Raw genomic sequence first — 26,089 nt, 5'->3', positions numbered from 1 at the left:
TCTTCGTTTTCTGAATGTTGAGCTTTAAGCCAACTTTTTAACTCTCCACTTTCACTTTCATCAAGAGGCTCTTTAGTTCTTCTTCACTTTCTACCATAAGGGTGGTGTCATCTGCATATCTGAGGTTATTGATATTTCTCCTGGCAATCTTGATTCCAGCTTGTGCTTTCTCCAGCCCAACATTTCTCCTGATGTTCTCTGCATATAAGTTAAAAAAGCAGGGTGACAATATCCAGCCTTGATGTACTCCTTTTCCTATTTGGAACCAGTCTGTTGTTCCATGTCCAGTTCTAACTGTTGCTTCCTGACCTGCATATAGGTTTCTCAAGAGGCAGGTTAGGTGGTCTGGTATTCCCATCTCTTTCAGAATTTTCCACAGTTTATTGTGATCCACACAGTCAAAGGCTTTAGCATATCAATAAAGCAGAAATAGATGTTTTTCTGGAACTCTCTTGTTTTTTGATGATCCAGCAGATGTTGGCAATTTGATCTCTGGTTCCTCTGCCTTTTCTAAAACCAGCTTGAACATCTGCAAGTTCACGGTTCACATATTGCTGAAGCCTGGCTTGGAGAATTTTGAGCATTACTTTACTAGCATGTGAGATGAGTGGAATTGTGCAGTAGTTTGAGCATTCTTTGGCATTGCCTTCTTTGGGATTGAAATGAAAACTGCCCTTTTCCAGTCCTGTGGCCACTGCTGAGTTTTCCAAATTTGCTGGCATATTGAGTGCAGCACTTTGGCAGCATCATCTTTCAGGATTTGAAATAGCTCCACTGGAATTCCATCACCTCCACTAGCTTTGTTCATAGTGATGCTTTCTAAGGCCCACTTAACTTCACATTCCAGGATGTCTGGCTCTAGGTCAGTGATCACACCATCATGATTATCTGGGTCATGAAGCTCTTTTTTGTACAGTTCTTCTGTGTATTTTTGCCACCTCTTCTTAATATCTTCTGCTTCTGTTAGGTCCATACCATTTCTGTCCTTTATCGAGCCCATCTTTGCATGAAATGTCCCCTTGGTATCTCTAATTTTCTTGAAGAGATCCCTAGTCTTTCCCATTCTGTTGTTTTCCTCTATTTCTTTGCATTGATTGCTGAAGAAGGCTTTGTTATCTCTCCTTGCTATTCTTTGGAACTCTGCATTCAGATGCTTATATCTTTCCTTTTCTCCTTTGCTTTTTGCTTCTCTTCTTTTCACAGCTATTTGTAAGGCCTCCCCAGACAGCCATTTTGCTTTTTTCCGTTTCTTTTCCATGGGGATGGTCTTGATCCCTGTCCTCCTGTACAATGTCACGAACCTCTGTCCATAGTTCATCAGGCACTCTGTCTATCAAGTATAGTCCCTTAAATCTATTTGTCACTTCTACTGTATAATCACAAGGGATTTGATTTAGGTCATACCTGAATGGTCTTTTTTTTTTTTTTTTTTTTTGCATTCCAGTCGCCTAAAATGAAAAGGACATCTTTTTTGGGTGTTAGTTCTAAAAGGTCTTGTAGGTCTTCATAGAACCGTTCAACTTCAGCTTCTTCAGCGTTACTGGTTGGGGCATAGACTTGGATTACTGTGATAGTGAATGGTTTGCCTTGGAAATGAACAGAGATCATTCTGTCGTTTTTGAGATTGCATCCAAGTACTGCATTTCGGACTCTTGTTGACCATGATGGCTACTCCATTTCTTCTGAGGGATTCCTGCCCACAGTAGTAGATATAATGGTCATCTGAGTTAAATTCACCCATTCCAGTCCATTTTAGTTCGCTGATTCCTAGAATGTCGACATTCACTCTTGCCCATCTCTTGTTTGACCACTTCCAATTTGTCTTGATTCATGGACCTGACATTCCAGGTTCCTAGGCAATATTGCTCTTTACAGCATTGGACCTTGCTTCTATCACCAGTCCCATCCACAACTGGGTGTTGTTTTTGCTTTGGCTCCATCCCTTCATTCTTTCTGGAGTTATTTCTCCACTGATCTCCAGTAGCATATTAGGCATCTACCGACCTGGGGAGTTCCCCTTTCAGTATCCTATCATTTTGCTTTTTCATACTGTTCATGAGGTTCTCAAGGCAAAAATACTGAAGTGGTATGCCATTCCTTTCTCCAGTGGACCACATTCTGTCAGACCTCTCCACCATGACCCGCCCGTCTTGGGTAGCCCCACACAGCATGGGTTAGTTTCATTGAGTTAGACAAGGCTGTGGTCCGTGTGATCAGATTGACTAGTTTTCTGTGATTATGGTTTCCGTGTGTCTGCCCTCTGTTGCCCTCTCGGAACACCCACCATCTTACTTGGGTTTCTCTTACCTTGGACGTGGAGGTATCTCTTCACAGCTGCTCCAACAAAACGCAGCCACTGCTCCTTACCTTGGACGAGGGTTATCTTCTTGCGGCCGCCCCTCCTGACCTTGAACTTGGAGTAGCTCCTCTCAGCCCTCCTGTGCCTGAGCAGCCACCGCTCCTTGGATGTAAGGTAGCTCGTCCCGGCTGCCGCGCCTGGCCTCAGACGTGGGGTAGCTCCTCTTGGCCCATCCTTAGTACAGCATTTAAACTGAGCTGTTGTGTAGCCATCAGTTTGAGGCTTAAAGATAAAAACATTTTATGTGACTAAGACTAAGGAATGTGGAGGGAAAAAAAAATTGTCCTTTCCTCCTTGAGAATTCCAGACCTCTATCTCCTAGAGAACCGCAGACCCCTCTCTCCTTGGGGACCCCGAGACTTTTTGTTAACCTGCCTAGGAATTGACTCTCTCAGTAGTAGAATGAATCAGTCTCTCTTATGGCTCCTGGATTTTATGTCATAGTTTGAAAGGCCTTCCCTACTCTGAAGTTCTGTACAAATTCCCTCAGGGCTTTTTCTAGAAAATGTGTGTTTTTGTTTTTTACATTTAAATCTTCGACAGCAATTTGGAAGTTATCCTTGTGTGATCCTTATGGATCCATCTTTATTCTCAGTCGGCTACTCAGTTGACCCAACATCATTTATTTTTACTTTGTCATTTCTCCATTGATTTGAACCTGGTGGTAGTTGTGGGAGGCAGGTTGGTGGGTCAGGTTTACCACCTCCTGCCCCACAGCCTTTCCCTTCCCTTCTCCTTTCCCCACTGGCAAATAATTCCACAGTTTCAGACCTGGCAGAAGTTCAGCTGTGCATTGAGAAGGCTTAACCTTGCCAACTCTTTGAAGGTGCATATGGTTCTCAGTGTAGACATTCTGATGGGAGTGTGTGTCTCAAAGTAACAGATGATGAGGGACTTCCCTGGTGGTCTAGTATCTAAGATTCCCTGCTCCCAGTCCTGGGGGCCCACGTTCATATCCTGGTCGGGAAACTAGACCCCACATGCCATAACTAAGAGTTAGTATGCTGCAACTAAAGATCCATATACTGTTGTTTAAAAAAAAAGATTGAGAAATTTCACAGTCAACTAATGTGACTTGTGGTAGCCAAGGAATTTTGCAGTTTTGCCAGAACACATAAATGATTAGAAATGAAGGCTCTTATCAACATGCTCTTAGGAAATAATTATGCTGAATTTGAGAAAGTGTTGGACAGAAAATACTTTATGTAACTAAGTGGACTATCCAAAGAGGAGAGATCTTTTTTTAAACTTTGTTTTTTAACATTCACTTAGCTTGGGAATGAATGTAAATGCTTTTGTGTGGGTGTGTGCTAAGTCGCTTCAGTTGTGTCCAACTCTGTGAAACCCTATGACCCCCCAGGCTCTTCTGTTCATCAGATTCTCCAGGCAAGAATACTAGAGTGGGTTGCCATGCCCTTCTTCAGGGGATCTTCCCAACCCAGGAATCGAACCCACGTCTGTAATGCCTCCTGTATTGGCGAGCAGATTCTTTACCACTAGCGCCACCTGGGAAGCCCATGAGAGCCTTTATTTACTTTTTAGAAATTGAAGAAATGTATCTTGGAAATTTTTTTGTAGCCTATTTAATGTTTGACAAGATACGTAGTTATTTCTCTGGTAAAGTATTAGTAATTTGAAAATGAGATAGCAAGAGAAACTGTTTCTTCCTTAAAGCTTATCTATCTTAAAAGAAAATTAAATGCAGCTTTTTTGCTGGACTGACATTTCTTTTGGAGCATAAAAAATGTTTGCTGTAATAACCAATAAATATAAAATATATTAACTGGAATTAATTATGCACTGCTGCTGCTGCTGCTAAGTCGCTTCAGTCATGTCTGACTCTGTGCGACCCCATAGGCAGCAGCCCACCAGGCTCCCCTGTCCCTGGGATTCTCCAGGCAAGAATACTGGAGTGGGTTGCTATTTCCTACTCCAGGCGACCTTTCCAACCCAGGGATTGAACCTGCATCTCTTGCATCTCTTGCATTGGCAGGCAGATTCTTTAACCACTGTGCCACCTGGGAAACCCAGATCATATGGTATTTCTATTTTTTATTTTTTTGTGGAAGCTCTGTACTGTTTTCCAAACTGGCTGCACCAAGTTACATTCCCTGGTAGGTGGTGATTTTAATAAGCAAGGGAACTTATTTACAAAGCTCATCTTGGGCAGCCTCAAGACAAGTTCATCTCCACACCTGCCCATCAGAATTGTAAAAAATTATCTAGTGGTTTTAACTGGATTCATCTGTGTACTCATGGCCTCAGCAGCACCTTACTTACTCAAGAATGAGTCCTGGGAACAGCTCCCAATGTGGGAATGGTAGGCAAAGTGTACATTCCATGGACAGAGGAGGAGGTAAGGAGCTTGATTGCCTGGGTCCAGCTCACAGGTCAGCTGGCTGTGATGTCCTCTGAATTACCTCCTCCAGCACTTCACCCCTTGTGACTGACTTTTATGATGTTACATGTTCCCCCTTCCACAGTGTGCCTGAAGCAGTCAGCAAGGAGTTTTATTGGCATGGAGGTGGCTTATTTGGTGGCTGTCTAGCTGTGTTGGAAGCAGATGGTACAGCAACAGTATAGACACAAGCAAGAGAAAACACAGATTAAGACAATGATTCCCAAAATAAATAACTTTTTCCACTAAGCCCCCATGATCCACACCACTGATTTATTCAGTCCCCTCTGCTGGGGGTCAGGTCACTGAGGGCATTCATTTGTGTCTTCATTTGATTTAATAGAGATGACACTTTAACTCATCAGGTATGAACACACAACACTCTGTTAGGATGATGGCACAAGTGCCTCCTTCTGAGGCAGGAATAATGTCTAAGGAACAGCCTTTCTTGTTAGAGACATTTCAATGTTTGATAAGGACAGGCTTTTCTGACTGTCATTTAAGGCTTGCTGGGTAAATTTAGTGAGGATTTTTATGTGAACTCTATTGTCTTCCAGGCCAGTGGAGGGAACAAAGACAGCAGCCAAATGATAAACCCGGAGGAAGATAGAACGTGCTCACCTGGCCTTGAGTAGAAGGAGGTTGGCAACTTTAGGACCTAGTTGTACGTACATGGGGCTGAGGGAGGCAGCACTGTCAGGTGTGAGGAGATGGGCTGGGTGGTGGGATATGCCAGACCAGGACCCACACCTGCTTCTCTTTCTCCACGTGGCTTGTTCAATTTCAGGCATAGTGTTTCAGCAGGTCCAACTTGCAGCAAGAAAATAGGATCCCAATGGAGATGGATTGCCACTCACCCAGGGGCATGAAGTAACTCACCCATCCTGGTGGGATGTCTTACTACAAATTCCAGGAGATAACATGTTTCCCAGGTGTGATGGGCCTTGGTGTTTTCAGCAGAACAGCACATTGATTCATGGTGAAAATCAGGGCAGTGGCTCTTCCCTGTGACTTGACGATGTTGGGTGTCTTTGCAAGGGTCCGTCTTTTTGCATGTGGGGTGACTGGCCCTACTGATTGATCATTCAGATGTATTAAAACTTGGGACAGTACTTTAGTCTCCCTGGCCAAGGTGGTTTTTCCTGTTAGTACTTTAGTCTGCTGCTTCCAATATTCCATTTTTCCTTTTTACCAACCCTACTGCTCACAGATTATAGGTGAAATAGAGCCTCTATTCAATGTCATGTTCTTTTGCCCGGACTTGCACATCATGACCTTCGAAACTTGACTTTCAGTTGCTGTCTATTTGACAAGGCACTGTTCCAGATGAGGGTAAAGAGTACTCCAAAACCACAAATCCCTACAAAGGCTCACACCTCTTTTAGATTTGTAGGAGTTGACTAGGCTTGCACATTATCACTCACGGCTTCTGGGACAACTCATGACTTTCTTGACCAGACAACTCCTGAAAACAGTGCCTGTGCCTTGAATTTTCTGTGGGTTCACCACCCTTCCTTTTCCTCACCCTGCAGCAGAGGCAGGTCTTCACATGTTAGCATTATATCATCAACATAATGGGTCCATTTTGCTGATGTGGAAACAGGAGCAAATCTTGCACTACAGTTCTACAACATATTGTAGGGCTGTGCACGTAGCCTTGGGGAATTACTTGAAAGGTACATTATTATCCCTCCACATGAAGGCAGATTGATCTTAGTTATCAGAAACCCGTACTTGTTTGAGTCTTCCCCATGAATCTCCTTAAAGATGAAGCACTTTTGCAGGGACACTTTTTTGAAAGCATCAGGGTAAAATGGTAACGGTCTGTAAATGACAAAAGACTTAAAAAAAGGCCATGGTTAAGGATCTGATGAGAGTTCATTGATATAGTGCAATTGACAAGGAAATTTAGTTATTTCTGTGACATACATTTAAAATTTATGATTGATAATATCATACCAGGACATATTAATTTATAGAAATTTCATACAAATATACTCTTAGAGTGTTTACCATCACTAGTTATTCGACAATGCCTCCTCTGTCTTAGGTGGCCATGAGATGAGTAGATCTCCACACCCACCACCAGAATCATGAAAGTTTAAATAGAGCCCTTCACTGGGATCTGTCACCTCCACAGTCCAGATGGTCTCAGCAGCACCTTTCTCTGTCTTTGGAACAGCTTCTACTGGGAACAGGGGAAAACGGACATTCCTAGGACAGTTGAGGGGGTGAGGAGCCTCTGATTGCTCAAGTCCAGCTCATTAGTCAGTCACTGATCATGTCCTCTTGAAGACCTTATCTAACATAGTCTGTGTCCTTTTTTTGGTCTGTTTATCCAAAAGTTTATGTCTTTTATTGATCTTTTCATAAAATTAGCTTTTAGTTTTGTTAATTTTTCTCTAGTCTTTGTTTTCTGTTTCATTATTTTCTGAACTTTGGTATTTTTTTCTTTTATTTCAGTTTAGTTCAGTTCAGTTGCTCAGTCGTGTCCAGCTCTTTGCAACCCCATGAATCACAGCACGCCAGGCCTCCCTGTCCATCACCAACTCCCGGAGTTCACTCAGACTCACGTCCATTGAGTCAGTGATGCCATCCAGCCATCTCATCCTCTGTCGTCCCCTTCTCCTCCTGCCCCCAATCCCTCCCAGCATCAGAGTCTTTTCCAATGAATCAACTCTTCGCATGAGGTGGCCAAAGTACTGGAGTTTCAGCTTTAGCATCAGTCCTTCCAAAGAAATCCCAGGGCTGATCTTCAGAATGGACTGGTTGGATCTCCTTGCCGTCCAGGGACTCTCAAGAGTCTTCTCCAACACCATAGTTCAAAAGCATTAATTCTTCGGCGCTCAGCCTTCTTCACAGTCCAACTCTCAAATCCATACAGGACCACAGGAAAAACCATAGCCTTGACTAGACAGACCTTTGTTGGCAAAGGAGTGTCTCTGCTTTTGAATATGCTATCTAGGTTGGTCATAACTTTCCTTCCAAGGAGTAAGCGTCTTTTAATTTCATGGCTGCAGTCACCATCTGCAGTGATTCTTCTATTTACATCGAGTTTAATTTGATCATCTTTCAATTCTGAAGTTGAAAGCCTTGATAATTGATATTAACCCCTTTTCCTCTTCTATAAGTATTTGAAGCTATAAATTTTTATTATAGTACTATTTTAGGTGGATGCACAAAATTTGATATATTCTTTTCATTTTCATTCAATTTAAAGTATTTTCTAATTTTCCTTGTGTGTTTTTTTTCTTTGACCCTGTGGATTTTTAGAAGTTGCTTAAATATTTGGGCTTTCATAGGTATCTACATACATTGATTTCTAATTTATCAATAATTATATTGTCACAGAACATACTATGTGGGCTTCAGTCTTTTGAAGTCTATTGAAATTTGCTTTATCACCCAGAATATATTCTTTCTTGGAAAATGGTCCAGGTTCATTGAAAAGAATGCTGAAGTCATCAGGTGTAATGTTCTATAAATGTCAGTTAACTTAAGGTAGTTGAAAGTGTCATTCACATCTTCTGTATTATTAATTATTTAGTTGCTGTATCAGTTATAGTGAAAGATGTATTGCGTGCTCAGTCGCTCAGTTGTGTCTGACTCTGTGACCCCATGGACTGTACCCCAGGTTCCTCTGTTCCTGGGATTTTCCAGGCAAGAATACTGGAATGCATTAGTTGTCATTTCCTCCTCCAGGGGATCTTCCTGACCCAGGGATTAAACCTGTGTCTCTTGTGTCTCCTTGCATTGGCAGGCATATCCTTTACCACTGAGCCACCTGGGAAGGCCTGCAGTTACGATTGTGAATTTGTTTCTCCCTTTAGTTACTTTAATTTTTGCTTCATGTATTTTGAGATTCCATTATTTGGCACAAATGCATATATAATAGTCATAGCTGCCTGATATATTTCCTTTCTATGAATATGAAGCGTCCCTCTTTATTTTTAGTGTTTGTTTTTGTTCTACAGTCTATTTTGTCTGATATGTATGTAGCCACTCCTTATGTTTTCTTATGTTTCCTTTTTCCAACTTTAAATTTTTACCTATATGTATCTTTATATTTTAAATGCATCTTATGGACATCTTTGGGCTTCTCTGGTGGCTCAGATGGTAAAGTATCTGCCTGTAATGCAGGAGACCCAGGTTTGATCCATGGGTTGGGAAGATCCCCTGGATAAGGCATTGGTTACCCACTCCAGTATTCTTGCCTGGAGATCACTTGGTTCTTGTTTTTTACCTACTTTGGTAATCATTGCCTTAAATTTTTTAAAATATGTTAAATTGTGGTAAAATAGACATAATGTGAAATGCACCATCTTAACCATTTTTAAGTATTCAGCTCAGCAACATTAAGACCATGCATCTTGTTGTGCTACTGCAACTACCTTCCATCCACAGACTCTTTTCATCATGCAAAACCCTACCAATTAAGCAATAACTCTCCTTTTCTCCCCTTTCCCCAGCATCTGATAACCACCATTCTTTTTGTCTCTGAATTTGACCACTCTCGATGCCTCATATAATTGGAATCATACAATATTTGTCCTTTTGTGACTGGCTTATTTCTGTTAATATAGTGTCCTCAGGGTGCATCCATGTTGTAGTAAGTGACACAATATCTTTCTTTTTTAAGGCTGAATAATGCTCCATTTTACCTGTATACCATTCTGTTGATGGACACATGGGTTGCTTCTACATTTTGGCTACTATGAATAATGCTGCTGTGTACATAATTATTCAAATATTTCTTCAAGAGCCTGCTTCCAATTTTTTTGTTATGTGCCCAGGAGTAGAACTGCTGAATCATATGGTGATTCATTTTTAATTTTTCATTATACTATTTTGCATAGCAGTTGCACCATTTTACATTTTTTACCAACAGTGCACAAGGGTTGCCTACATCCTAATAAATACTTGCTGTGTTTTTTTTAAATAGTTGTATTTGCTTCTAAGATTGGGATAAAGCAAAGCTCTCCACCCTCACCACTTCTAGTCAGCATTGTACTGGAAGTCCTAGACAGTACAAAACGCAAGAAAAAGAAATAAAAGTCATATGGAAAGAAAAACGTAAAGCAGTTATTATTCACGGACATGATTGTGTATGTGGAAAATCCTAAGGAATTTACAGAAAAGCTACTAAAGTTATTCAGAGAGTTTATTAGCAAGGTGATGAGATACACAGTAAACAGGTAAGACTGATAATGTCAATTGGAACAACTGGAAATTGAAATTTAAGTAAATTAAATTTAAATTGTCATGTAAATAGCATCAAAGACATTAAATAATTGGAGGTAAACTTAGCAAAAATGTGTATACAGTAACAACCACAAAAGACTGCTGAGAGAAATTAAAGACTATAAATGGAAAGATACACCAGGTTTATGAATCAGAAGATTTAATATGATTAAGATGTCAATTCTTCCCAAATTAATCTGTAACTTTAATTCAGTTCTAGTATATACCCCAGCAAGCTTTATGTAAAAATTAGGAGTTGTTTCTAAAATTTCTATTAAAATGCAAAGGATCTAGAGTAGCCAAAAATAATTTTGAAAGAGAAAAGTAAAGCTAAAGGACTTAAACTATGTTACAAAAAGAGTTACAGTTATGAAGACAATGTGTTTTTTGTGTAAATATAAATATATCAATCAATCAATAGAATAGAGTCCAGAATTATACCCATCATATATGGTCAATTGATTTTTGAAAAAACTGCCAAGGTAAATTGATGAAGAAAAGGGTAATCTTTTAAACAATGACAGGAACAACTGAATATCCTTATATAGAAAAATAAACTGCAAACTTTACCTCATTTATACAAAAACTCAGAGTTGATCATAGACCTAAATATAAAAGCAAAAACTTAAAACTTCTAAAAAGAAAATCCATATGACTTTCTTTTAGGCAAAAATTTTTAGGATAGATATAAAAAGCGCAAATCATACATATAAGCTGTGTATTATATATAAATATGTATATATGTGTGTGTTATATAAATGACATTAAGCATATCACATATATAATGAGTTGTAGTTCATTAAAATTAAAAATCTCTGCTCTTTGAAAAGACACCAAAACTAAAAGGCAAACCACTGAATGGAAGAAAATATCTTTTATATCTGACAAAGGACTTACATTCAATATCTAAAAAGAACTCTTAATTCAGTAACAAGACAGCCTAATATATATGAGTTCAGTTCAGTTCAGTCGCTCAGTCGTGTCCGACTATTTGCGACCCCATGAATTGTAGTACGCCAGGCCTCCCTGTCCATCACCAACTCCTGGAGTTCACCCAAACTCATGTCCATCAAGTTGGTGATGCCATCCAGCCATCTCATCCTCTGTCATTTCCTTTTCCTCCTGCCCCCAATCCCTCCCAGCATCAGAGTCTTTTCCAATTAGTCCGCTCTTCACATGAGGTGGCCAAGGTATTGGAGCTTCAGCTTTATCATCAGTCCTTCCAAAGAACACCCAGAACTGATCTCCTTAACAATGGACTGGTTGGATCTCCTTGCAGTCCAAGGGACTCCCAAGTCTTCTCCAACACCACAGTTCAAAAGCATTAATTCTTCAGTGCTCAGCTTTCTTCACAGTCCAACTCTCACATCCATACATGACCACTGGAAAAACCATAGCCTTGACTAGATGGACCTTTGTTGGCAAAGTAATGTCTCTGCTTTTGAATATGCTGTCTAGGTTGGTCATAGCTTTCCTTCCAAGGAGTAAGCGTCTTTTAATTTCATGGCTGCAGTCTCCATCTGCAGTGATTCTGGAGCCCCGAAAAATAAAGTCTGACACTGTTTCCACTGTTTCCCCATCTATTTCCCATGAAGTGATGGGACCGGATGCCATGATCTTAGTTTTCTGAATGTTGAGCTTTAAGCCACCTTTTTCACTCTCCTCTTTCACTTTCATCAAGAGGCTCTTTAGTTCTTCTTCACTTTCTGCCATAAGGGTGGTGTCATCTACATATCTGAGGTGATTGATATTTCTCCTGGCAATCTTGATTCCAGCTTGTGCTTCTTCCAGCCCAGCATTTCTCATGATGTACTCTGCATATAAGTTAAATAAGCAGGGTGACAATATACAGCCTTGACATACTCCTTTTCCTATTTGGAACCAGTCTGTTGTTCCACGTCCAGTTCTAACTGTTGCTTCCTGACCTGCATACAGATCTCTCAAGAGGCAGATCAGGTGGTCTGGTATTCCCATCTCTTTCAGAATTTTCCACAGTTTGTTGTGATCCACACAGTCAAAGGCTTTGGCATAGTCAATAAAGCAGAAATAGATATTTTTCTGGAATTCTCTTGCTTTTTCCATGATCCAGCGGATGTTAGCAATTTGATCTCGAGTAGAAGATTTAAATAACAAACTTCTTTTGGCTAATAATAATCTTAAACATCATTAATCATCAGGGAAATGCAAATTCAACCCACAAATAGATAACACTACACACCTAATTGAATGGCTGAAATTTTGAAGACTAACAATACCAAATGTTAGCATGAATGTATTAGGTTAGCCAAAAAATTTATTAACTTTTCCCATGTTACAGAAAAACCCAAGCAAACTTTTTGGCCAACCCAGTGCAACTGGAACACTTATACATTAACTGGTGGGAATGTAAATGGTATATTAACTTTGGAAAATTGCCTGTTACTAATAAAGCTAAAGGTACACTTAACTGTATTAGCCCTTAGCAATTTCACTCCTCCATATTTGCACAAGAGAAAGGAAAATTATGTGCACACGATGTATATAAATGTTCATAGCAGGTTTATACACAAAAATCCCAAACTGGGAATACCTCTAATGTCCACCAGTACATAAATGGAAAAACAAATTGTGTCATATTCACGTTTGCCTCTATTGAGCAGTGAAAGGAAAGAACTACCGAAATGTGAAAGAACATGGAAGAGTCTTAGAAACATCATATTAAGTGAAAGAAACCAGCCTCGAAAGAGTGTGTGTTATTGACTTCACTAATATGAAACTTTAGAAAGGACAAATATATCATTATAGAAAACTGATCAAGGTGGGATTTAATGGCAAGGGGTACAAGGGAATTTTTGAGCTGAGGAAAATATTCTATGTCTTGATTATGAGGATGGTTACGTAAGTGTATACATTTTTCAAAAGTCATATTGTACACTTAAAATGTGTGCATTTTGTTTATAAATGATATCTCAATTGAGTTGATAAAAATTAAATCTTTATAAAAGTAAAGAATAAACTCTAAAATCAGATGCAGATGGAAGTAAATATTATTAATGGATAAAACTGCTACACAGAAAATTACTTAATTCATGTAACTTTCTATATAGTACTCTGTCCTCACAGAAAAAATAGATACAGTGATGTCTTGAATTTTACCAAGTAGGTGTCTACTGGTATAGATTTCAGAGTAGTGATTGTCAAACTATTTTGTGTGAGTTGCAGAGCAAATTATGTTGTGGGTAATTATTGCAAAAGAAGGGAGGTGCAAACATGAACTGGGGAAAGGTACTGAATAACACTTTGATATGGGATTGAAATTGGAAATATCAATATGAAGTGATAGTCACTCAGTGGTGTCCAAATCCTTGCAACCCCATGGATTATAGCCCACCAGGCTCCTCTATCTGTGGGATTCTCCAGGCAAGAATACTGGAGTGGGTAGCCATTCCCTCCTTGAGGGAATCCTCCCGACCCAGGGATGAAATCCAGGTCTTCTGCATTGCAGGCAGATTCTTTACCATCTGAGCTACCAGGGAAGTCCAACCAGGATGAAGTTATGCCTTAAAAAAATGTATTTCTTATTTCTCTCCACTTAACCTAGAATGAATGACAACTCAGTAGCAATGACCATTCCTTATTCTTGGTTTTTAAAACCATTTCCCATTAAAAGAAATTAGGGTTCCTTGGAGAATTGAGTGGTTTTAGATATGAGTCAGGAAAACTAAAAGTTTAGCCTAGAACATCTTGTTGTGCTAGAAAGGAAGTGCTTAAAAGCTAATGGAGGAATGTCAAAAGAACATAGTAGCCACCTTGAATTTCATTGGCCAAATCTGCAACAGTTTGGGCACCAAAAGAATAATGATGGTAACTGGATTATACACTAAATTTTAAAAAGAAGCCTATGATCCATTCTGATGTTGAAAAAAAAGGAGAAGAGAGAGGAAGAAAGCTCTTCTGCAGAAAAATACTTGCTAATAAATACAGAAACAATGAGAAATAAGCATTTTGCAACCCTTAATGTAGTAGTTGATTTGAGCAAGGAACTTCAACTAAAACCATTGAGTGTAAATTTCTTGAGGAAAAAGATATTCATATGATCTCCAAGTATCCTCTCAAAGGTTATTAATTAATTATGAAAGAAAAAGGGTATCTTTGCAATAAGTAAATATGGCAAATACCACTTTATTCAAGATAAAAGTGATAAGATGATCAAACAGCATCACCTATGAGACAAACTGACATTGTATATTTTGATGGAATACAGTAGAAGTATATTATTTATGTCATAAACGTAGTAATCCAAGTCTGTGCCCCAAGCACCAATGCTGAAGAAACTGAAGTTGATCAGTTTTATGAAGACCTAAAAGACCTCCTAGAACTAACATCAAAAAAAAAGAAAAAAGAGAAAGTCCTATTCATCATAGGGCATTGGAATGCAAAAGTAGGAAGTCAGGAGATGCTTGGAGTAACAGGCAAGTTTGGCCTTGGAGTACAAAATGAAGCAGAGCAAAGGCTAACAGTTTTGCCAAGAGAATGCACTGGTCATAGCAAGCACCCTCTTCCAATAACACATGAGAAGACTCTACACAGGGATGTCACCAGATCAGATCAGATCAGTTGCTCAGTTGTGTCCGACTCTTTGCAACCCCATGAATCACAGCACGCCAGGCTTCCCTGTCCATCACCAACTCCCGGAGTTCACTGAGACTCACGTCCATTGAGTCAGTGATGCCATCCAGCCATCTCATCCTCTGTCGTCCCCTTCTCCTCTTGCCCCCAATCCCTCCCAGCATCAGAATCTTTTCCAATGAGTCAACTCTTCGCATGAGGTGGCCAAAGTACTGAAGTTTCAGCTTTAGCATCATTCCTTCCAAAGAAATCCCAGGGCTGGTCTCCTTCAGAATAGACTAGTTGGATCTCCCAGCAATCCAACAGACTCTCAAGAGTCTTCTCCAGCACCACAGTTCAAAAGCATCAATTCTTCAGCGCTCAGCCTTCTTCACAGTCCAACTCTCACATCCATACATGACCACAGGAAAAACCATAGCCTTGACTAGACGGACCTTTGTTGGCAAAGTAATGTCTCTGCTTTTCAATATGCTATCTAGGTTGGTCATAACTTTCCTTCCAAGGAGTAAGCGTCTTTTAATTTCATGGCTGCAATCACCATCTGCAGTGATTTTGGAGCCCAGAAAAATAAAGTCTGACACTGTTTCCACTGTTTCCCCATCTATTCCCCATGAAGTGATGGGACTGGATGCCATGATCTTTGTTTTCTGAATGTTGAGCTTTAAGCCAACTTTTTCACTCTCCACTTTCACTTTCATCAAGAGGCTTTTTAGTTCCTCTTCACTTTCTGCCATAAGGGTGGTGTCATCTGCATATCTGAGGTGATTGATATTTCTCCCGGCAATCTTGATTCCAGCTTGTGTTTCTTCCAGTCCAGAGTTTCTCATGATGTACTCTGCATATAAGTTAAATAAACAGGGTGACCATATACAGCCTTGACGTACTCCTTTTCCTATTTGGAACCAGTCTGTTGTTCCATGTCCAGTTCTAACTGTTGCTTCCTGACCTGCATACAAATTTCTCAAAAGGCAGGTCAGGTGGTCTGGTATTCTCATCTCTTTCAGAATTTTCCGCAGTGTATTGTGATCCACACAGTCAAAGGCTTTGGCATAGTCAATAAAGCAGAAATAGATGTTTTTCTGGAACTCTCTTGCTTTTTCCATGATCCAGCGGATGTTGGCAATTTGATCTCTGGTTCCTCTGCCTTTTCTAAAACCAGCTTGAACATCAGGAAGTTCACAGTTCACATATTGCTGAAGCCTGACTTGGAGAATTTTGAGCATTACTTTACTAGCATTTTTGGGATTGGAATGAAAACTGACCTTTTCCAGTCCTGTGGCCACTGCTGAGTTTTCCAAATTTGCTGGCATATTGAGTGCAGCACTTTCACAGCATCATCTTTCAGGATTTGGAATAGCTCAACTGGAATTCCATCACCTCCACTAGCTTTGTTCGTAGTGATGCTCTCTAAGGCCCACTTGACTTCACATCCCAGGATGTCTGGCTCTAGGTCAGTGATCACACCATCGTGATTATCTGGGTCGTGAAGATCTTTTTTGTACAGTTCTTCTGTGTATTCTTGCCATCTCTTCTTAATATCTTCTGCTTCTGTTAGGTCCCTACCATTTCTGTCCTTTATCGAGCCCATCTTTGCATGAAATGTTCCTTTGGTATCTCTAATTTTCTTGAAGAGACCCCTAGTCTTTCCCATTCTGTTGTTTTCCTCTATTTCTTTGCATTGATCGCTGAGGAAGGCTTTCTTATCTCTTCTTGCTATTCTTTGGAACTCTGCATTCAGATGTTTATATCTTTCCTTTTCTCCTTTGCTTTTGCTTCTCTTCTTTTCACAGCTATTTGTAAGGCCTCCCCAGACAGCCATTTTGCTTTTTTGCATTTCTTTTCCATGGGGATGGTCTTGATCCCTGTCTCCTGTAGTGTCATGAACCTCATTCCATAGTTCATCAGGCATTCTATCTATCAGATCTAGACCCTTAAATCTGTTTCTCACTTCCACTGTATAATCATAAGGGATTTGATTTAGGTCATACCTGAATGGTTTAGTGGTTTTCCCTACTTTCTTCAATTTCAGTCTGAATTTGGCAATAAGGAGTTCATGATCTGAGCCACAGTCAGCTCCTGGTCTTGTTTTTGCTGACTGTATAGAGCTTCTCCATCTTTGGCTGCAGATAATATAATCAATCTGATTTCATTGTTGACCATCTGGTGATGTCCATGTATAGAGTCTTCTCTTGTGTTGTTGGAAGAGGGTGTTTGTTATGACCAGTGCATTTTCTTGGCAAAACTCTATTAGTCTTTGCCCTGTTTCATTCCATACTCCAAGGCCAAATTTGCCTGTTACTCCAGGTGTGTCTTGACTTCCTACTTTTACCAGATAGTCAATACCAAAATCAGATGGATTATATTCTTTACTGCTGAAGATGGAGAAGCTCTATACAGTGAGCAAAAACAAGAGTGGGAGCTGACTGTGGCTCAGATCATGAACTCCTTATTGCCAAATTCAGACTGAAATTGAAGAAAGTAGGGAAAACCACTAGAACCATTCAGGTATGACCTAAATCAAATCCCTTATGCTTATACAGTGGAAGTAACAAATAGATCCAAGGGATTAGATGTGATAGAGTGCCTGAAGAACTATGGACGGAGGTTTGTGGCATTGTACAGGAGGCGGTGGTCAAAACCATCCCCAAGAAAAAGAAATGCAAAAAGGCAGAATGATTGTTTGAGGAGGCCTTACAAACAGCTGAGAAAAGTGAAAGGCAAAAGAGAAAAGGAAAGATATACCCATCTGAATGCAGAGTTCCAAAGAATAGCAAAGAGAGATAAGACAGTCTTCCTAAGTGATCAATGCAAAAAAATGGAGGAAAACAACAGAATGTGAAAGACTAGAGATCTCCTCAAGAAAATTGGAGATATCAAGGGAACATTTCACACAAGGATTGGCACAATAAAGGACACAAATGGTAAGGACCAAACAGAAGCAGAAGAGATTAAGAGGTGGCAAGATAACTATGATGGTGTGATCACTCACTTAGAGCCAGACATCTTGGAGTGCAAAGTCAAGTGGGCCTTAGGAAGCATCACTATGAACAAAGCTAATGGAGGTGATGGAATTCCAGCTGAGCTATTTCAAATCCTGAAAGATGATGCTGTGAAAGTGCTGCACTCAATATGCCAGCAAATTTGGAAAACTCAGAAGTGGCCACAGGACTGGAAAAGGTCAGTTTTCATTCCAATCCCAAAGAAGGGCAATGCTAAAGAATGTTCAAACTACCACACAGTTGCACTCATTTCCATTCTAGCAAAGTAATGCTCAAAATTCTCCAAGCCAAGCTTCAGTGGCACATGAACTGAGAACTTCCAGATATTCGAGCTGGATTTAGAAAAGGTGGAAGAACCAGAGATCAAGTTGCCAACATCTGTTGGATCGTAGAAAAAGCAAGAGAAATTGCAGAAAAAAACATCTACTTCTGCTTCATTGACTACACCAAAGCCTTTGACTGTGTGGACCATAACAAACTGGAAAATTCATAAAGAGATGAGAATACCAGGCCACCTACCCTGCCTCCTGAGAAACCTATATGCAGGTCAAAAAGCAACAGAACACTGTGTAGAACAACTGACTAACTCAGGATTTAGAAAGGAGTACAGCAAGGCCGTATATTGTTACCCTGTTTATTTAACTTATATACAGAGTACATCATGCAAAATGCTTGGCTGGATGAGTTACAAGCTGGAATCAAGATTGCCGGGAGAAATATCAACAACCTCAGATATGCAGATGATACCGCTCAAATGGCAGAAAGCAAAGAGGATCTGAAGAACCTCTTGATGAGGGTGAAGAAGGAGAGTGACAAAGCCAGTTTAAAACTCAATATTAAAAAAACTAACATCATGGCATTCGGTCCCATCACTTCATGGCAGATAGGGGAATAGGAGGAAGCAATGACAGATTTCCTCTCCTTGGACTCTAAAATCATTGCAGATGGTGACTGCAGCCATGAAATTAGAAGATGACTGCTTCTTGGCAGGAAAGCTTTGACAAACCTGGATAGTGTGTTAAAAAGCAAAGACATCACTTTGCTGGCAAATAGTCATATAGTCAAGGCCATGATCTTTCCAGTAGTCATGTATGGATGTGAGAGCTGGACCATTAAGAAGGCAGAGTGCCGAAGAATTGATGCTTAAAGAACTGTGGTGCTGGAGAAGACTCTTGAGAGACTCTTGGACAGCAAGGAGATCAAACTAGTCAACCTTAAAGGAAATCAACCTTGAAAACTCTTTGAAGGATTGATGCTGAAGCTCCGACACTTTGGCAACCTGATGTGAACAGCTGACTCATTGGGAAAGACCCTAATGCTGGGAAAGATTGAAGGCAGAAGAAGAGGGCGACATAGGATGAAATTGTTGGATGGCATCACCTAATTCACTGGATATAAACTTGGGCAAACTCTGGGAGATGGTGAGAGACAGGGAAGCCTTGTGTCCTGCAGTCTGTGGGGTGGTGAAGAGTCAGACACAACTTGGCAACTGAACAACAACAACAGTACTTGTGAAAAAACCTTTACTCTGACTTATGAGGAATTCAGATAAATTCAGAATGCAGAAGATTCTTTTTTTAAAATCAATGTTAATATGCTTAAAATCCCATACTGTCCTTAAATAATGTCAAAGGTTTAACAAAGTGTTTTATTAAAATTCACAGTATTAAAGCATTTCATTTATTCAAGTCTATTTTGATTCTTTTTTGCTTAATATATATATTTTATTGAAGTGTAGTTGACTTACAGTGTTTCAGGTTCACAGCAAAGTGATTCAGTTATACATACACACAAATATTATTTTTGAAATTATTTTCCATTATAGTTTATTACAAGATATTGACTATAGTTCCCTGTGCTATACAGTAAACCTTTGTTGCTTGTTGCCTATCTATTTTTTATTAGAAATCTAGCATTCTATTCATATTAAGTCTAACAAGTGGAATCAAAATGTTATAAATTTTTTAGTTAGGCTAAAATTTATAAGTTTTCTGATATATATTATACATACTATTTATAAGTATACAAAAACTTTGCTTGATAAAGGCTTGAGAAAGAAAAAAGAGATGGAGAAACTGGAAAACATAAACTAAATGAAATGAGAGCACTGAATATGAAATAGAAAAAGCAAAACGAGCTAGATAAAAGATCATCATATAGTCTAGTTGTTTTTAAACATGGCTGCTCATTGGAAACATATCTGGAGCTTTGGAGAAAAAAAAAATACCTGAACATTTGTATTTTTCAAAAAAATTTCAAGATAATTCTGATACGCATCTGTATTTTAAAAAGTGATTACATATTTTCCTATTAAATGGTAGTTTTGATGATATAGACTTCTATTATTTGTCCAATGACAAATCATGATATAATGGTACTAAGTGAGTAACAGGTACATAATCAGAATAGTAAAAGATGTTTATCAGTTTTCACAATCAATAGCCAGACAGAAAGTAAAAGATAATTACAACTGCAAGCCATGATGGGAACATGATTAACCTAACAATATAGAATAATTACATACAATTTGGGGTGTTCAAGCAGAGTGATGTGGTAAGTGGAAGTGCATAGATGAACATGTTTTCACTTGCCCAGCTAGTCTATGTCTTTTAGTTGATACATTTAATCCATTTACATTTATGTAATTTTCAATGTGTATGATGCTATTACCATTTTCTTAATTGTTTTGAGTTTATTTTCTGTAGATCTTTTCCTTCTCTTGTGTTTCTTGCCTAGAGAAGTTCCTGTAGCATTTGTTGTAATGCTAGTTTGGTGATGCTGAATTCTGTTAACTTTTGTTTGTCTGGAAAGCTTTGAATTTCTCCATCAAATCTGAATGAGAATCTTTCTAGGTAGAATATTCTTGGTTGTAGGTTCTTCCTTTTCATCACTTTAAGTATATTGTGCCATTCCTTTCTGGCTTATAGAGTTTCTGTTAAAAAATCAGATGATAACCTGATGTGAGTTCCCTCATACGTTGTTGTTTTTCCCTTGTTGCTTTTAATATTTTATCTTTGTCTTTAATTTTTGTCAGTTGGATCTGAGTGTGTTCCTCCTTGGATTTATCTTGCCTGGGACTCGGCACTTCCTGGATTTGGTTGACTACTTCCTTTCCCACGTTTAGGAATTTTTGAGCTATTATCTCTTCAAATATTTTTTCAGGTCCTTTCTTTTTCTTCTGAGACCTCTATAATGTGAATGTTGGTGCATTTCATGTTGTCCCAGAGGTCTCTTAGGGTGTCTTCATTTTTTTTTTTTTTTTTCATTCTTCTTTCTATATTCTGTTCTGTGGTAGTGATTTCCACCATTCTGTCCTCCAGGTCATTTATCTGTTCTTCTGCCTCAGTTAGTCTGCTATTGATTCCTTCTAGAGTATTATTCCTCTTGGCTTGTTCTTTAGTTCTTGTAGGTCTTTGGTAAACATTTCTTGCCTCTTTTCCATTGTTTTCTAGGGATCCTGGATCATCTTCACTATCATTATTCTGAATTCTTTTTCTGGAAGATTGTCTATCTCCATTTCATTTAGTTGTTTTTCTGGGGTTTTATCTTGTCCTTCCCTCTGGGACATTCTGCTTTTTCCTCCTGATTAACTTTCTGTAATGTGGTTTTTGTTCTAGCAGCTATGGCATTGTGGTTCTTCTTGTTTATTCTGTCAGCCTTGTGATGGAGGAAGCTAAGAGGCTTGTGTAAGCTTCCTAATGGGAAAGTGAAAGTCACTCAGTCGTGTCCGACTCTCTGCAACCCCATGGACAATAAAGTCCATGGAATTCTCCACGCCAGAATACTGGAGTGGCTAGCCTTCCCCTTCTCCAGAGGATCTTCCCAACTCGGATCGAACCCAGGTCTCCCACATTACAGACAGATTCTTTACCAGCTGAGCCACAAGGGAAGCCCAAGAATACTGGAGTGGGTAGCCTATCCCTTCTCCTGACCCAGGAATTGAACTGGAGTCTCCTGCATTGCAGGCAGATTCTTTACCAGTTCAGTTCAGTTGCGTCCAACTCTTTGCGACCCCATGAACCACAGCACACCAGGCCTCCCTGTCCATCACCACCCAGAGTTTACCCAAACTCATGTCCATTGAGTTGATGATGCCATCCAACCATCTCATCCTCTGTAATCCCCTTCTCCTCCCACCCTCAATCTTTCGCAGCATCAGGGTCTTTCCAAAAGAGTCAGCACTTCGCATCAGGTGGCCAAAGTGTTGGAGTTTCAGCTTTAGCGTCAGTCCTTCCAATGAACACCCAGGACTGATCTTCTTTAGGATGGACTGTTTGGATCTCCTTGCAGTCCAAGGGACTCCCAAGTCTTCTCCAACACCACAGTTCATCAACTCTTTGGCACTCAGCTTTCTTTATAGTCCAACTCTCACATCCATACATGACTACTGGAAAAACCATAGCCTTGACTAGACGGACCTTTGTTGACAAAGTAATGTCTCTGCTTTTGAATATGCTGTCTAGGTTGGTCATAACTTTACTTCCAAGGAGTAAGCATCTTTTAATTTCATGGCTGCAATCACCATCTGCAGTGATTTTGGAGCCCCCAAAAATAAAGTCTGACACTGTTTCCACTGTTTCCCCATCTATTTGCCATGAAGTGATGGGATCGGATGCCATGATCTTCGTTTTCTGAATGTTGAGCTTTAAGCCAACTTTTTCATTCTCCTCTTTCACTCTCATCAAGAGACTCTTTAGTTCCTCTTCACTTTCTGCCATAAGGGTGGTGTCATCTGCATATCTGACGTTATTGATATTTCTCCTGGCAATCTTGATTGCAGCTTTTGCTTCTTCCAGCCCAGCATTTCTCATGATGTACTCTACATATAAGTTAAATAAGTAGGGTGACAATATACAGCCTTGACGTTCTCCTTTTCCTATTTGGAACCAGTCTGTTGTTCCATGTCCAGTTCTAACTGTTGCTTCCTGACCTGCATACAGATTTCTCAAGAGGCAGGTCAGGTGGTCTGGTATTCCCAGCTCTTTCAGAATTTTCCACAGTTTGTTGTGATCCACACAGTCAAAGGCTTTGGCATAGTCAATAAAGCAGAAATAGATGTTTTTCTGGAACTTTCTTGCTTTTTCAATGATCCAGCATATGTTAGCAGTTTGATCTCTGGTTCCTTTGCCTTTTCTAAAACCAGCTTGAACATCAGGAAGTTCACAGTTCATGTATTGCTGAAGCCTGGCTTGGAGCATTACTTTACTAGCATGTGAGATGAGTGCAATTGTGTGGTAGTTTGAGCATTCTTTGGCATTTCCTTTCTTTGGGATTGGAATGAAAACTGACCTTTTCCAGTCCTGTGGCCACTGCTGAGTTTTCCAAATTTGCTGGCATATTGAGTGCAGCACTTTCACAGCATCATCTTTTAGGATTTGAAATAGCTCAACTGAAATTCCATCACCTCCACCAGCTTTGTTCCTAGTGATGCTTCCTAAGACTCACTTGACTTCACATTCCAGGATGTCTGGCTCTAGGTGAGTGATCACACCATCGTGATTATCTGGGTCATGAAGATATTTTTTGTACACAGATTCTTTACCAACTGACCCTCCCAAAAAAACAGAATAGAACTACTACCTGGTGGCTTAGTTGCTAAGTCTTGTCCAACTCTTGCAACCCCATGGATTGTAGCCTGCTAGGCTCCTCTGTCCATGGGATTCTCCAGGCAAGAATACTAGAGTGGGTTGCCATTTCTTTCTCCAGAGGATCTTCCTGGTCCAGGAATCAAACCCAGGTCTCCTCCATTGCAGGCAGATTCTTTACCAACTGAGCTATGAGAGAAGCCCCTCCTAATGGGAAGGACCAGGAAAAACTGGGTCTTGCTCTGGTGGGCAGAGCCTTGCTCAGTTTTTCTAGTAGTCATGTATGGATGTGAGGGTTGGACTATAAAGAAAGCTGAGCATGGAAGAATTGATGCTTTTGAACTGTGGTGTTGGAGAAGACTCTTGAGAGTCCCTTAGGCTGCAAGGAGATCAAAGGAGTCAGTCCTAAGTGAAATCAGTCCTGAATACTTACTGAAAGGGCTGATGCTGAGGCTGAAACTCCAGTACTTTGACCACCTGATGTGAAGGACTGACTCCTTAGAAAAGACTCTAATGCTGGGAAAAATTGAAGGCAGGAGGAGAAGGGGATGACATAGAGGATGAGATGGTTGGATGGCATCACCAACTCGATGGACATGAGTTTGAGCAAGCTCTGGAAGTTGTTGATGGACAGGGAGGCCTGGCGTGCCACAGTCCATGGGGACGCAAAGAGTCAGACATGACTGAGCAACTGAACTGAAGTGGGGTTTTGCTCCCTTCCTGTTGTTTGGCCTGAAGCAACCCAGGCCTGGGGTCTGTGGGCTGTATGGTGAAGTTAATGGTGACCTCCAAGAGGGCTTATGCCTAGGGGGATCTTCCAGGACTGCTGCTGCCAGTATCCCCGTCCCTGTGGTGAGCCCGAATGCAGAGGATTCTATAAGATAGTTGACTTGGACTCTATCGCTGTTATGAAAGACAAAAAAGAATATAAAATAAGGACAGAGGAAACTTTTAAATTAAAGGACATTGCAATGTGTGGAATTTGGATTATATACTGGAGTAGGGCAGAGACTATAAAAACATTTTTAAGACAGAAAGATTGGAATATAGACCCTATATGAGATGGTATTAATAAATCATTGTTAAATTTCATTGGTGGGATAATGGTATTGTGATTCTTGCTCTTGGGAGATAATGTGTTGTAGTATTTGCTTTCAGATTGTTAAACCAAAAAAAAAAAAAAAAAGTGTGTGTGTGTGGAGAGAGAAAAAAAGAATGTGCAAACAGGGCAAGAGTTTAATGTTTGGCGAATAAAGGCGGACAGTCGTAGTACTCATCTTTCACCTTTTAGACTGAAAATTTTGAAAATAACTGGGATAAAATAATGCTTAAGAAGAGTCTGTAAATATCCTCCTTATAAATGAAATAGGCAGAACTTATGGTAGCTGCCTTTGCATAGTACGCCTATGTATGATTTTTTCTCTACTAATTTTTTGTGCTTCAGATTTTGATAGCATAATATGAGGATAGACTATTTTGGGAATTGGAAAAATAAATTAAAATTTATAATAGTACACTTTAATTTTTTAATTTTATAAAATATTTTATTTGCTGCGCCACACAGCTTGTGGGATCTTCTAGGGATTGAATCCAGACCACAGCAGTGACAGCACTGAGTCCTAACCACTGAGGCACCAGGGAATTGCCCGATTTTATACAGTTTTTAAATGGCACCCACTCCAGTACTATTGCCTGGAAAATCCCATAGACGGAGGAGCCTGGTAGGGTGCAGTCCATGGGGTCGCTAAGAGTCGGCACGACTGAGCGACTTCACTTTCACTTTTCACTTTCACACATTGGAGAAGGAAATGGCAACCCACTCCAGTGTTCTTGCCTGGAGAATCCCAGGGACGGGGGAGCCTGGTGGCCTGCCATCTATGGGGTCGCACAGAGTCGGACTCGACTGAAGCAACTTAGCAGCAGCAGCAGCAGCATACGGTTTTTATTTTATTTATTTATTTATTTTTATTTTTATTTTTTTTGCTACACAAGAGACGTTTATTAATGTTCTGTTGTATTTACAGCTTTAACATAGCAAACCAGGGTGAATTACCACTTGGCAGAAAGCACGTCACTCTACATTTATAACACATTGGTCTCTGCTAACACATTGTAAAGGCAAGTAGTACAGTATGTTAGGGATCATCTCAAAAGTTCCACGCTAATTCTTTCTTTGCTCCCAGTACCTAATCTTCTCTCTACTCCTAGCCCCTGGCCTAATCATCAGGAGACAAAAGAAAAAGAAAAAAGGGGCAGGGATTCCAATCATATAGAAAGTGTAGAGAATTGCAATTTATTAGTTATTATGCTGCATTTGTCCTTGTCCTTTCTATTTAACACAATGATTGTAAAGGTGTTGTCATTGTGTAAAATAGAAAGCATACAGTTTTTAAAGGTAACTTTCCACTTTCCATTGGGCTTCCCTGGTGGCTCAGAGGGTAAAGCGTCTGCCTTCAATGCAGGACACCCGGGTTCGACCCCTGGGTCGGGAAGGTCCCCTGGAGAAGGAAATGACAACCCACTCCAGTACTTTTGCCTGGAAAATCCCGTGGACTGAGAAGCCTGGTAGGCTACAGTCCATGGGGTTGCAAAGAGTCGGGCACGACTAAGCCACTTTACTTCACTCCGCTTTCCATTACGGAATATTGGCTATATTGTCTATGTTGCACAGCACATCCTCGAACCTATCTTATACCCGGTAGTTTGTACCTCCCACTCCCCACCTCTATATCGTCCTCACCCCAAACTGGTAACCACTATATCTGTGAGTCTGCTTCTTTTATGTTAAAAATAATATACTTTAAAATTTGAGTTTATAAGTAATAACAAGTCCTTCGTTCTAGTAAATTTTTCAGATTTTGAAAGAAATAAGGTATCTATCTGATATATATAATGAAAA

The 26,089-nt window shown here is 40.0% G+C and overlaps 1 long non-coding RNA gene across 1 annotated transcript in view; it reads left to right on the top strand.

Moving 5' to 3' along the window:
• Positions 1-8,717, top strand: part of LOC129653811 (uncharacterized) — a 42,369-nt gene extending 33,652 nt beyond the window's left edge. Inside the window, exons 2-3 of the long non-coding RNA XR_008715217.1 lie at positions 5,315-5,421; positions 7,221-8,717. This is a non-coding gene — a long non-coding RNA (uncharacterized LOC129653811). The remainder of the gene's footprint in view (positions 1-5,314; positions 5,422-7,220) is intronic.
• The last annotated feature ends 17,372 nt before the right edge of the window (positions 8,718-26,089 follow it).

This window comes from Bubalus kerabau, chromosome 1, assembly GCF_029407905.1.
Source record: "Bubalus kerabau isolate K-KA32 ecotype Philippines breed swamp buffalo chromosome 1, PCC_UOA_SB_1v2, whole genome shotgun sequence".
Lineage (NCBI taxonomy): Eukaryota > Metazoa > Chordata > Mammalia > Artiodactyla > Bovidae > Bubalus > Bubalus kerabau.
This window is presented reverse-complemented; position numbering and strand designations above follow the sequence as displayed.